Below are 15,282 nucleotides of genomic sequence, written 5' to 3' on the forward strand. Positions count from 1 at the left end.
TTGATCAAAAAATTCAATTTTTCGAAAAATTTGATTCGCTTCCAGTTTCGACTGGAAATGACGGATTTTTATGATATAGCCTCATTACAGAGGTAAATCGACCAAATCATAACCATTGAAAATTTCAAGCCTCTATCTTAAAGCGTTTTTGAGAAAACTCCCGGACAAAATCACTTTTTTAAAATTTAAAAAATGACGTAACGTCAAAACGGAAGAGAAGTTGTCTTTAAAACTTTAACATCTTGGAGGGACGATAACTTGCTAAAATCTCTGGAAGTTTCATTGAAATCGGTTGAAAACTTTTTGAGTTATGAAGCAAAAAAGGAGTCAGAAAAAAAAGAAAAAGTATAATAATAATAACTAGAGCAAAGCTCGTTGCAAAGCAACGAGTGGGTTTTCCGCTAATGTCGAAAGCAACGCTAGAAGTACGTCTAAGAAGCAGAGTTCTTAATCTAGTAACAAAGAAACCTAAGTACAAAAAGATAAAAAAAATCGAATGATTCTTGGTACAACTTAACATGATCCGAATGTTTTTAAGTACGACTTAACCAAAAACCCTTAACTATTTCAAGAACGACTTAACAAAAAAAACCAATGTGTTTAAGTACGACTTAACAAATTTGACTTCATTTTAGGTACAAGTTTACTTTACCTGGAACTAACATCTTTTTTCTTAATCCAGAATGCAAAATTAAAATTTATGTAAAAAATCAATTTTGTTTAAAACATAATTCTGAGCAACTTTTCCTCTTCACTGCTTTTCAAAAGGTTGACCTTTCGTACTGTGTGCTCGTTGCGTCATTAATTGTCAGAAACTTATCGATGTTAAGTTTACTTTACTGTACATCTGTGAATATTTTCTATGTAAAATTACTATGAACCAGACAACATTGAAATGGTGAACATTTCAAAGGGCCCCGCTTATGTTATTTCAGAGAATTCTGCTTTGACCTTGACCTATAACTTGAAATTTTTCCAGCTGGCATAGAACTTTTAATTCAATTTCATTCCCCCTAACATACATGCATTTTTGTTCAATCTGACCAAGACTAAGCATATTTGGAAAATAATCTACTATTTAAAACTAATTTTAAAAAGATCTGCTATGACCTTCACATTGACAGACTTGGTTCAAGGTCACTGCACGCCATTTACCAATAAACTCTGTAAAGGTAAAATATTAGCCAAATAGGGGCTAAAAGGAGAGTATATCTATGCTCTTAAAATATGGATTTTTGTGTGATCTGATATGACCTTGACTCTTCATCTACAAATATCATTCGAGGTCATTGCATATATTTTGAACAAAGGCATCATGTGAGTAAAGTATGAGGCTGAATGGAGCAAAGGGAGAGAAGATATACTCCGGACAAGGATTTTTAAAAATATAATTCTGATATGACCTTCACAGTTTCTTTTCACTGAAAATAGGTTCAAGGTCACTACACACCCTTTCACCCTTTACTCAAAAGCTCTGCTTATGTGAAGTCTGAGCCAAATAGGGGTTAGTAGAAATAATATATGCTCTCAAAAAAGGATTTTTGCATGATCCGATATGATCTTCACCCGTTACCTAGAAATTTCATGCAAGGTCACTGCACATCGTTTAACCATAGAGACACTCTGTGAGTATAAGCCAGATTGGACCAAAGGGAAAAAAGATATGCCCCAGACAAGGATTTTATATATATAATTCTGCTATGACCTTAACCTTATACCTAAAAACATGGTTCAAGGTCACTGCACATCCTTCAACCAAAGGAACCCTGTGGATGAGGTATGAGCCAGATTGGGCCAAGGGGAGAGAAGCTATGCTCCTGTCAAGCCATCTCGGATGGACAGACCGACAAATTGATCACTAGAAGGCGCCCGCATAAACATGCCTTTTTATCTAAAATAGTATCCATGCTATCTGCCCATGGTGAATAGTCATCAAAACCATTCATTAGCAGAATTTGATTTCCCTCCTTTTTAAGGTGGTATGGGACATCTGTCGATATTAATGTGGATTAAAGTACTATATAATTGAAAACTTTTCACCGGTTTAGAATTTTCAAATTTTACAATATTTAACCAAAAAATAGCTTTTAAAAATATTTGAAAAGGTAAAAATTGTAAAAACCCCAGCGGGATTTGAACTCATGACTTACAGGTTCCTAGTAAACCCTCTAACCCACTGTGCTAAGGAGTTAGGTGACCATTTTTGAGAAGAAACTATATGTACTTATATAATTACACTTTATTTTATTGTTTATTTCGATAAACAATACGTCACAACATGGAAGTGTCCCATATCACCTTAAACTCGGAACACCTCTGACCTAATAAGATCGCCGCATTAAATACAAAGTTTGATTTAACTCTAATTTGTTTATCATCAAGAAATTCTGCATCGCTGACAAATAAAGTTTTCTTTTGTATAATGAAATACCAATTAACTGACTATTCGGACAATAGCAAGTTTATTGTCCCATTCCACAGCAACTATTTCCCTTGGCTTTGCCTCATTGAATATTTGCTGTCTTGGGGGACAATAAACTTGCTATTGTCCTCATACCCAGTAAATACTAAATAGGCATATAATATCCCATCCACCTACATTTCATGTTATATAACCTCCTGTTTGTAACCTTCAATTTCACTGTAAAGTCAACATATCTGTCATAGCCGCAAGTTTCACAATTTATTTCTGCTTCTCATGTACTTAAAATTAGGGGCCTTAATATTGCTTACCAATTCCAACAAGAGACATCCCTCTAACTATTGATAATCATTAAAATTCATTTCATGAATCTACGCAACAATGATAAACCTTCAAGTGCAGTCACTCTCAATTTTACAAAAATATTGACGGTACTTTATCCGAAACTGTTCCTTGTATCTTTAACTTAGTACACTAACATTTTTATGAAAAGACGGTTTGTCTTAGAATAAGAAAGCTAATGCAATTCTGAGAAAAAGAATACCACATATTGCCAATTCCATTGAGGTTTAATAAAAATATGGCCATTTAAGTGAACCCACCATTTCCAATTTCCTTTAGTAAACACAGATTTACAGGGTTCTCCATAGTAAAACATCTTTATCTGACCTTTTAGAGGTCAACTTTTGTTCAACCACCTTTAAAAAGAAACCTTATTCAATACAACATATGCCTACATGATATAATCATGATAAAAGCTTCACATCACTTAGAAATACCCTTACATGTATACCCCCCACCCCCCAATCTTTTGATTTTCATAAAAAGTCATGGTTTGAAATGTTTTACCTAATTTTATGAAACATGTGGCAATTTCCTTGAGTCATTTCTCACACATATTTGAAAACAATCATCAATGATTCTAAAATGTGATCTTTATTTGTTTATTGTATGATTTGTACCATTTTAATTAACAAATAGACAGCTGTCCTGCTTGTGATTTCTTGTTTTCATGAAAAAAGTAAGCTAACAATCATATTTAGTGAATATCTAATCTATTCTGATTTCTAGTCTCCTTCTAACCATGCTAAAACAGTAAGTTACAACCTACAAGTTAGACATCTGCCTTAAATTAGAATTAAATTCAAACACACCCAGGTAGCTGGAGACAGAGTTGATTTCAATGAAAAATGTTCAAATTTGACATGTTTTTCTACTTTTTTATGCATATATACCTTAGAAAGGTAGAAATAGGTTGTTTCTTGTTCATTTCAAAAGTAATTATCATAGCAGATGTTATTTCAAAGTCAAATGTACATTTACATATCCTACATGTAATCTTAATGCAGACAATTAAATAGAGGGGGGGGGGGGGGGGGGGGGGGGGGCGGTTTCAATTATGTAAACACATCTAAATATCTTTATGAAATAAAAAATAAAGGAAACATAATTGTATACTTTTATTGAAAAACAAATTTTCACAGCAATTATGAATTTCTTTAAACAGCCTTAATTTTGTTTTCATAATTTCTTATCAAACACAAACCACAACATGGCATGATGCTTTCTTCAAGTTCCATTATTGTTCATGCATTATCGGATTTAATTTGAATTACCAGTAAATAGTCTGTAGAACACAAGGAATATGCATGTGGATAGAGGTGACAGGTTAATCTCAGGAGCTGACCCACAAGAATCAACAGGTACCGGTAAAAGCCATGTGGTAACAAGAGTCTGTTTTGAGCTGAAATAAATAAAAAAAATAATTAGCTGTGTTTACATACATGTACTAGTAATAGCTGTGTTTACATTAACATATGCATAGTATTTCTGTAAAAAATACACTGACCATGCAGTGTAATAAGTATGACATATCCCAATACATGACATAACATTTAGGCAGTACAAGATCAAAAATTTGCATATCAAGTCATAATATAATATTAAAAAATTTTCATAGGTATAAACACTTATCAAATTGAGAAAGAGAGAGAGTTTGAGAGAGAGAGAGTTTATTACCGTACTTGTAGTGCAACAGTCAATATTTCAATTCGTAAATTACAAACGAATATTACCCACCGAACAGCGTCAAAGTACATGTACTGGTATTAGCTTCTGGTATACCATTTTTTATCAATTTTACTGTGTATTTTTTGTTTGCAAATAAATTTAGCGAGGGTTTTTGTTTATTTTCTTATAAATTACATGTTTTAAAAATAATACTACGTGTAATAAGCATAAAACATGTATGAGTAAACTTAATGAAGAATTTTTAATAGATTATTTTTCAAAGAATGTGGTACATTACATGTATGTCAATCTTTATAAAACTAGCGTATATTTCGTGCGCCATAAATTGCAAGTTTTTTGTAAATATCATTTACTTGCATGATAGGTATATATGGTCTAACCAAAATTTTCTTCATAAAGCTACAGCTGTATGTACCACATATATGTTTTGTCACAAGTATACATTTTAAAAAAAAATACCCAAATTCCAACAGTTTAAATAAACTCAACTCATTCTCTGATAAGTTCATTGTGTTTTGTGCGTGCATATCTTATTTGTCTGCTGCAACAGCAGCCAATCAGCGGTAAGCTGAATCCACAAAAAGAAAGTTTGTGTTTTAGGAGCGGGTAAATTGTTTATGCGACACTGTCAAGAAAACCACACCAAATAATAACAAGAAACATAAATATTCACTTAAATGTATTGTGTTGTAAAGTAAAGGTTTTTAACACTTATTGCATCTTGCAAAACATGTGATGACCCTTAATCATCTGTCATATATCTGATATACATGTATATGTAAAAGATGGGAGAAATAACGATGGAACAAACTGGGATTCGAACCTGGCCCTCTGAATCTCTAGTCAAGTGCTCTACCAACTGAGCTACATGTATCTGGCACCGGTATTCAAACCAGTCTGACCGTCACATTCCTCCCCCCTTAAATGATCTTCACCCTCGAAGATCACCCCTGGCAGGATCGAGTTAACCAGGGGTTGGTCACAACACCAATATTGTAACAGGATGGGAGAAATAATGAAGGACCAAACCGGGATTTGAACCTGGGCCCCCTGAATCTCTAGTCAGGTGCTCTACCAACTGAGCTATCTGGCACTGGTATTCAAACCAGTCTGATCGTCACATATATAAAGAATTATTTTAAACAATGTTGTTCAATAAAAAATAACACTCGCAACCTTCAGTTTTTGTCTGTAATTAATCAATATTGGCGTGCGATCAGTTCTCGCCGAGTACCATTTCTCACCAGTGCATTGTTACGTCATTTTATCAACACATAAAATTATATACGAAAATATGATGTAACAGTGCACCAGCGAGAAATGGTCCTCGGCGAGAACTGCTCGCACGCCAGTACTGCCAGTAGTCAGATTAAAAAAAGAGAGTAAAAAATTACATTTAAAACATTAACAAGGACAATTTAAGTACACATCATAACTGCTAAACAAGAAAAATTATGTGAACTGGTAGAATGGTAGGCATAGTTCTAACTTGTAACCTACATGTACAAGTACATGTACCGGGTACCCGTTGGTCTGCTAAACCTCTTTAATGATACAATGATCGGCATCATAAAGATATTAAAGTCATGTTTTAACTCTGAAGTCTGAAGTATACAATTTTATTTACTTGAAGTTATGTCTACAGGGTATTAATGACTACATTTGGAGTCCTCTGCACAAGAATATATGATATGTTTCTAATTAGACCCTGCTTTGAATTTTGAGTTGAAAATTCACAATCTGTTATTTTTTTAAATAGATAAATTCAGTTACCCTTTCCAGTCCCCCATGAACCTAGAGCGAGTCTAAACACCCATGAAACATGTAAAAATTACACGTTATTAAACAAACACCCACACCATAACAAAAACATCTATCAGTGTGCACGTACTTACATGTACATCTATACTATATACTAAATTTTAACCAGTTAACAAGAAACTTTAAAAGGAGTAAAAGCCTCACCTTCTTCAGTAACATCCACATAAATCACACACTTTAATGTCCATCTTTTCTCCTTTATTACTCGTAGCTTATCAACGGCTGATCGTCGACAGAAGTGTGGCTGTCAGAATTTCCTCGTAAACGATTCACACGAGAAAAATATCCTCCTTAAACAAATATGTAGTATTGTTCCCTGTGCATGTTCATATGTTTCACAGCAAATTGAAAATGCATGTGTACACCGAAAGAGTACACAACTTCTCTTCTGCATTACGGCTCTCTCTGTTCTACAATGCCGTTCGTTACTGTTTACATTCGGCGCGCGCGCGGGGGGGTCACAAACAGGGGCGCTCCGACAAATAGTTGCACATAGAACGTTTAAATAATGTGTGTTCATTGAATTCATAAATGATATAGATGAAAAAAATGAAATTGAATCACAACAATTTATCTAAGACGCAACACAACGTAATGCAGTAAATGCCTGGGCCTTAATGTGGCATTTGTTCGCTTGTGTGTCTATGTAGACATATTAACTCGTTCATGTACGATTCTCACATATTTGTTTTATGAAATTTGAAAACAGATATAGGACAGATCTTGTTTAATTTGATACCAAATGACATTATTTAATGTATTAACAATAACTAAATTAATTTTTTTTCATAAAATGATAACGATTTTTGCTATCAGAAAAATACGTGTATGAGCTGCTGACCCCTAATTATAGGGGCCAGCCCTTTTTTCTTAATTTTAAATGAAAGCTCTCGTTATTCTAAACAACTTTTGTTCTATATGTTTTAACAAAATATTTTTAGTTTAAAGATTATAATACAAAAAGCAACAAAATTTCAGCCCCGAAAAAATCTTAAACTTTGGCGACAAATAGCTCAAAAACTAACAAAGAAATTACCAAAATTTTCATGCCAGCAAAATTATAAAATGTTACCGACAATTTCGCCAAATTTCATGCATCTATCATCTGTAGTTCCCGAGATCAACTCTGGACAAAAGACCCCCCAATTTTCAATTAAAGGGCAATAACTCATAACCGGAAGTGAATTTTAAAAATTTGAAAAAAACATCTAGAGATATTAATATCATCTACATACCCTGAAAGTTTCATAGCAATCAGACAAAAAATGTTCGAGAAATCTCGTGCACAAAATTTGCGGGAAAAAAAAAAAATAATAACTAGAGCAAAGCTCGTTGCAAAGCAACGAGTGGGTTTTCCGCTAATGTCGAAAGCAACGCTAGAAGTACGTCTAAGAAGCAGAGTTCTTAATCTAGTAACAAAGAAACCTAAGTACAAAAAGATAAAAAAAATCGAATGATTCTTGGTACAACTTAACATGATCCGAATGTTTTTAAGTACGACTTAACCAAAAACCCTTAACCATTTCAAGAACGACTTAACAAAAAAACAATGTGTTTAAGTACGACTTAACAAATTTGACTTCATTTTAGGTACAAGTTTACTTTACCTGGAACTAACATCTTTTTTCTTAAGCCAGAATGCAAAATTAAAATTTATGTAAAAAATCAATTTTGTTTAAAACATAATTCTGAGCAACTTTTCCTCTTCACTGCTTTTCAAAAGGTTGACCTTTCGTACTGTGTGCTCGTTGCGTCATTAGTTGTCAGAAACTTATCGATGTAAAGTTTACTTTACTGTACTTCTGTGAATATTTTCTATGTAAAATTACTATGAACCAGACAACATTGAAATGGTGAACATTTCAAAGGGCCCCGCTTATGTTATTTCAGAGAATTCTGCTTTGACCTTGACCTATAACTTAGCATAGAACTTTTAATTCAATTTCATTCCCCCTAACATACATGCATTTTTGTTCAATCTGACCAAGATTAAGCATATTTGGAAAATAATCTACTATCTAAAACTAATTTTAAAAAGATCTGCTATGACCTTCACATTGACAGACTTGGTTCAAGGTCACTGCACGCCATTAACCAATAAACTCTGTAAAGGTAAAATATTAGCCAAAGAGGGGCTAAAAGGAGAGTATATCTATGCTCTTAAAATATGGATTTTTGTGTGATCTGATATGACCTTGACTCTCATCTACAAATATCATCCGAAGTCATTGCATATATTTTGAACAAAGGCATCATGTGGGTGAAGTATGAGGCTGAATGGAGCAAAGGGAGAGAAGATATACTCCGGACAAGGATTTTTAAAAATATAATTCTGGTATGACCTTCACAGTTTCTTTTCACTGAAAATAGGTTCAAGGTCACTACACTACCTTTCACCCTTTACTCAAAAGCTCTGCTTATGTGAAGTCTGAGCCAAATAGGGGTTAGTAGAAATTATATATGCTCTCAATAAAGGAGTTTAGCATGATCCGATATGATCTTCACCCGTTACCTAGAAATTTCATGCAAGGTCACTGCACATCGTTTAACCATAGAGACACTCTGTGAGTATTAGCCAGAGTGGACCAAAGGGAAAAAAGATATGCCCCAGACAAGGATTTTATATATATAATTCTGCTATGACCTTAACCTTATACCTAAAAACATGGTTCAAGGTCACTGCACATCCTTCAACCAAAGGAACCCTGTGGATGAGGTATGAGCCAGATTGGGCCAAGGGGAGAGAAGCTATGCTCCTGTCAAGCCATCTCGGATGGACAGACGGACAAATTGATCACTAGAAGGCGCCCGCATAAACATGCCTTTTTATCTAATTTAAAATAGTATCCATGCTATCTGCCCATGGTGAATAGTCATCAAAACCATTCATCAGCAGAATTTGATTTCCCTCCTTTTTAAGGTGGTATGGGACATCTGTCGATATTAATGTGGATTAAAGTACTATATAATTGAAAACTTTTCAACGGTTTAGAATTTTCAAATTTTACAATATTTAACCAAAAAATAGCTTTTAAAAATATTTGAAATGGTAAAAATTGTAAAAACCCCAGCGGGATTCAAACTCATGACTTACAGGTTCCTAGTAAACCCTCTAACCCACTGTGCTAAGGAGTTAGGTGACCATTTTTGAAAAGAAACTACATGTACTTATAGAATTACACTTTATTTTATTGTTTATTTCGATAAACAATACGTCACAACATGGAAGTGTCCCATATCCCCTTAAACTCGGAACACCTCTGACCTAATAAGATCGCCGCATTAAATACAAAGTTTGATTTAACTCTAATTTGTTTATCATCAAGAAATTCTGCATCGCTGACAAATAAAGTTTTCTTCCGTATAATGAAATACCAATTAACTGACTATTCGGACAATAGCAAGTTTATTGTCCCATTCCACAGCAACTATTTCCCTTGGCTTTGCCTCATTAAATAGTTGCTGTCTTGGGGGACAATAAACTTGCTATTGTCCTCATACCCAGTAAATACTAAATAGGCATATAATATCCCATCCACCTACATTTCATGTTATATAACCTCCCGTTTGTAACCTTCAATTTCACTGCAAAGTCAACATATCTGTCATAGCCGCAAGTTTCACAATTTATTTCTGCTTCTCATGTACTTAAAATTAGGGGCCTTAATATTGCTTACCAATTCCAACAAGAGACATCCCTCTAACTATTGAAAATCATTAAAATTCATTTCATGAATCTACGCAACAATGATAAACCTTCAAGTACAGTCACTCTCAATTTTACAAAAATATTGACGGTACTTTATCCGAAACTGTTCCTTGTACCTTTAACTTAGTACACTAACATTTTTATGAAAAGACGGTTTGTCTTAGAATAAGAAAGCTAATGCAATTCTGAGAAAAAGAATACCACATATTGCCAATTCCATTGAGGTTTAATAAAAATATGGCCATTTAAGTGAACCCACCATTTCCAATTTCCTTTAGTAAACACAGATTTACAGGGTTCTCCATAGTAAAACATCTTTACCTGACCTTTTAGAGGTCAACTTTTGTTCAACCACCTTTAAAAAGAAACCTTATTCAATACAACATATGCCTACATGATATAATCATGATAAAAGCTTCACATCACTTAGAAATACCCTTACATGTATACCCCCCACCCCCCAATCTTTTGATTTTCATAAAAAGTCATGGTTTGAAATGTTTTACCTAATTTTATGAAATGTGTGGCAATTTCCTTGAGTCATTTCTCACACATATTTGAAAACAATCATCAATGATTATAAAATTTGATCTTTATTTGTTTATTGTATGATTTGTACCATTTTAATTAACAAATAGACAGCTGTCCTGCTTGTGATTTCTTGTTTTCATGAAAAAAGTAAGCTAACAATCATATTTAGTGAATATCTAATCTATTCTGATTTCTAGTCTCCTTCTAACCATGCTAAAACAGTAAGTTACAACCTACAAGTTAGACATCTGCCTTAAATTAGAATTAAATTTAAACACACCCAGGTAGCTGGAGACAGATTTGATTTCAATGAAAAATGTTCAAATTTGACATGTTTTTCTACTTTTTTATGCATATATACCTTAGAAAGGTAGAAATAGGTTGTTTCTTGTTCATTTCAAAAGTAATTATCATAGCAGATGTTATTTCAAAGTCAAATGTACATTTACATATCCTACATGTAATCTTAATGCAGACAATTAAATAGAGGGGGGGGGGGTTTCAATTATAAACACATCTAAATATCTTTATGAAATAAAAAATAAAGGAAACATAATTGTATACTTTTATTGAAAAACAAATTTTCACAGCAATTATGAATTTCTTTAAACAGCCTTAATTTTGTTTTCATAATTTCTTATCAAACACAAACCACAACATGGCATGATGCTTTCTTCAAGTTCCATTATTGTTCATGCATTATCGGATTTAATTTGAATTACCGGTAAATAGTCTGTAGAACACAAGGAATATGCATGTGGATAGAGGTGACAGGTTAATCTCAGGAGCTGACCCACAAGAATCAACAGGTACCGGTAAAAGCCATGTGGTAACAAGAGTCTGTTTTGAGCTGAAATAAATAAAAAAAATAATTACCGGTAGCTGTGTTTACATACATGTACTAGTAATAGCTGTGTTTACATTAACATATGCATAGTATTTCTGTAAAAAATACACTGACCATGCAGTGTAATAAGTATGACATATCCCAATACATGACATAACATTTAGGCAGTACAAGATCAAAAATTTGCATATCAAGTCATAATATAATATTAAAAAATTTTCATAGGTATCAACACTTATCAAATTGAGAAAGAGAGAGAGTTTGAGAGAGAGAGAGAGTTTATTACCGTACTTGTAGTGCAACAGTCAATATTTCAATTCGTAAATTACAAACGAATATTACCCACCGAACAGCGTCAAAGTACATGTACTGGTATTAGCTTCTGGTATACCATTTTTTATCAATTCTACTGTGTTTTTTTTTTTTGCAAATAAATTTAGCGAGGGTTTTTGTTTATTTTTTTATAAATTACATGTTTTAAAAACAATACAACGTGTAATAAGCATAAAACATGTATGAGTAAACTTAATGAAGAATTTTTAATAGATTATTTTTCACAGAATGTGGTACATTACATGTATGTCAATCTTTATAAAACTAGCGTATATTTTGTGCGCCATAAATTGCAAGTTTTTTGTAAATATCATATACTTGCATGATAGGTATATATGGTCTAACCAAAATTTTCTTCATAAAGCTACAGCTGTATGTACCACATATATGTTTTGTCACAAGTATACATTTTTAAAAAAAATACCCAAATTCCAACAGTTTAAATAAACTCAACTCATTCTCTGATAAGTTCATTGTGTTTTGTGCGTGCATATCTTACTTGTCTGCTGCAACAGCAGCCAATCAGCGGTAAGCTGAATCCACAAAAAGAAAGTTTGTGTTTTAGGAGCGGGTAAATAGTTAATGCGACACTGTCAAGAAAATCACACCAAATAATAACAAGAAACATATAAATATTCACTTAAATGTATTCTGTTGTAAAGTAAAGGTTTTTAACACTTATTGCATCTTGCAAAACATGTGATGACCTTAATCATCTGTCATATATCTGATAGACATGTACGAGGGTTGTCCCAAAATAGCGTATACAAGTGGCGTTATTCAGTTAATCGAAGACAAAGGAAGATGAAATTTGTGCCACAAAGGGTTCAAGAAATTTGCATTCAAATAATGTTTTAAAATCAAATATGTGTGAGATTAAATTAGTGAAATGAAAGCATGTAAGGTCAGAAATTCGACATGCGGCGCAATGTCAAGAACAAAAAGTTAAAATCAACATAATATGAAATGAAAATTGCGAGGAAAAGTACTTTTCGAATAAAAAAATTCAAATAAAACATACATTGATATTTGATAATAATTCTATTATTTACTCAGAAATTGTTTTGGCTATAACAAAACTTTTAAATATCTTAGAGTGCGTTTTGTGACATGTTGAAAAGTTAACTCGTAATAAAATGACGATGTCAGCGTTTAAGGCGGCGCAGCAGTAACTGATACAATTTTGTAAAGACCGTGAAATAAATGCTAAGCGGCTTTGGAAGTAGATGAAATTAACAAAATCGATTGAAAATGCGTTTTGTGAATAAGTAGTTAAACAACATTGAAAATATTTGAACAAGTATGATGACAATTAGTGGTTTAAAAGAAACCCCGAACGATATCAATGGACGTCAAAATGCTCAAAGACACATTTCGGCAAGACAGACCTTAGACAACAAGTAATACAGGACAAGTGTGAAGCCGACAGATCGTTTGTACTAAGAAAATATTTAAAACAAAAAAAACAAAACTAGAAATATATGTTGAATGTGCACTCAGGTTACTTGTTCAAAGATAATATTTTTTCTAAGACTTTTTTGGAAATAAAATGTAAATGTTATCGTAAACGATGTTGAGGGTTTAGCAACAACGTAAAACTGGAAATTTTCGACGTCGAACATTGCGCCGCCTGACAAAACTTGTTGTTACTAATTATTTATTTTCTCGAGAAATAAATAAAGTACAGATTTGAATTTTTCAGTATTGTTTGCCAAAGGGTCATTGAAGAAAACATAGAAGTCTAATGAAATTGCAGTGAACAGATTATAAATTATATGTCCTGTCTACGCTATTTTGGGACAACCCTCGGATATGTAAAAGATGGGAGAAATAACGACGGAACAAAGTGGGATTCGAACCTGGCCCTCTGAATCTCTAGTCAAGTGCTCTACCAACTGAGCTACATGTATCTGGCACCGGTATTCAAACCAGTCTGACCGTCACATTCCTCCTCCTTAAATGATCTTCACCCTCGAAGATCATCCCTGGCAGGATCGAGTTAACCTGTTAGTTCCAGGGGTTGGTCACAACACCAATATTGTAACAGGATGGGAGAAATAATGAAGGACCAAAACAGGGATTTGAACCTGGGCCCCCTGAATCTCTAGTCAGGTGCTCTACCAACTGAGCTATCTGGCACTGGTATTCAAACCGGTCTGATCGTCACATATATAAAGAATTATTTTAAACAATGTTGTTCAATAAAAAATAACACTCGCAACCTTCAGTTTTTGTCTGTAATTAATCAATATTGGCGTGCGATCAGTTCTCACCGAGTACCATTTCTCGCCAGTGCATTGTTACGTCATTTTATCAACACATAAAATTATATACGAAAATATGATGCACCAGCGAGAAATGGTCCTCGGCGAGAACTGCTCGCACGCCAGTACTGCCAGTAGTCAGATTAAAAAAAGAGAATAAAAAATTACATTTTAAACATTAACAAGGACAATTTAAGTACACATCATAACTGCTAAACAAGAAAAATTATGTGAACTGGTAGAATGGTAGGCATAGTTCTAACTTGTAACCTACATGTACAAGTACATGTACCGGGTACCCGTTGGTCTGATAAACCTCTTTAATGATACAATGGTCGGCATCATAAAGATATTAAAGTCATGTTTTAACTCTGAAGTCTGAAGTATACAATTTTATTTACTTGAAGTTATGTCTACAGGGTATTCATGACTACATTTGGAGTCTTCTGCACAAGAATATATGATGTTTCTAATTAGACCCTGCTTTGAATTTTGAGTTGAAAATTCACAATCTGTTATTTTTTTAAATAGATAAATTCAGTTACCCTTTCCAGTCCCCCATGAACCTCGAGCGAGTCTAAACATCCATGAAACATGTAAAAATTACACGTTAGCAAACAAACACCCACACCATAACAAAAACATCTAACAGTGTGCACGTACTTACATGTACATCTATACTATATACTAAATTTTAACCAGTTAACAAGAAACTTTAAAAGGAGTAAAAGCCTCACCTTCTTCAGTAACATCCACATAAATCACACATCTTTTCTCCTTTATTACTCGTAGCTTATCAACGGCTGATCGTCGACATAAGTGTGGCTGTCAGAATTTCCTCGTAAACGATTCACACGAGAAAAATATCCTCCTTAAACAAATATGTAGTATTGTTCCCTGTGCATGTTCATATGTTTCACAGCAAATTGAAAATGCATGTGTACACCGAAAGAATCCACAACTTCTCTTCTGCATTACGGCTCGCTCTTTTCTACAATGCCGTTCGTTACTGTTTACATTCGGCGCGCGCGCGGGGGTTACAAACAGGGGCGCCCCGACAAATAGTTGCACATAGAACGTTTAAATAATGTGTGTTCATTGAGTTCATAAATGATATAGATGAAAAAAAATGAAATTGGATCACAACAATTTATCTAAGACGCAACACAACGTAATGCAGTAAATGCCTGGGCCTTAATGTGGCATTTGTTCGCTTGTGTGTCTATGTAGACATATTAACTCGTTCATGTACGATTCTCACATATTTGTTTTATGAAATTTGAAAAAAAATATAGCACAGAACTTGTTTAATTTGATACCAAAT

The 15,282-nt window shown here is 33.6% G+C and overlaps 2 long non-coding RNA genes across 2 annotated transcripts; both read right to left on the reverse strand.

Annotated features, from left to right (window-relative positions):
- Nucleotides 1-3,869: 3,869 nt before the first annotated feature.
- Nucleotides 3,870-6,922, reverse strand: LOC136276594 (uncharacterized). Its single transcript, XR_010715114.1, has 2 exons — nucleotides 6,419-6,922; nucleotides 3,870-4,166 (listed from the first exon to the last, which is right to left on the reverse strand). It is a non-coding gene; the product is annotated as an uncharacterized lncRNA (long non-coding RNA).
- A 4,143-nt stretch (nucleotides 6,923-11,065) lies between these two features.
- Nucleotides 11,066-15,282, reverse strand: LOC136276651 (uncharacterized). Its single transcript, XR_010715205.1, has 2 exons — nucleotides 14,696-15,282; nucleotides 11,066-11,364 (listed from the first exon to the last, which is right to left on the reverse strand). It is a non-coding gene; the product is annotated as an uncharacterized lncRNA (long non-coding RNA).

This window comes from Magallana gigas, chromosome 6, assembly GCF_963853765.1.
Source record: "Magallana gigas chromosome 6, xbMagGiga1.1, whole genome shotgun sequence".
NCBI classification, from domain to species: domain Eukaryota; kingdom Metazoa; phylum Mollusca; class Bivalvia; order Ostreida; family Ostreidae; genus Magallana; species Magallana gigas.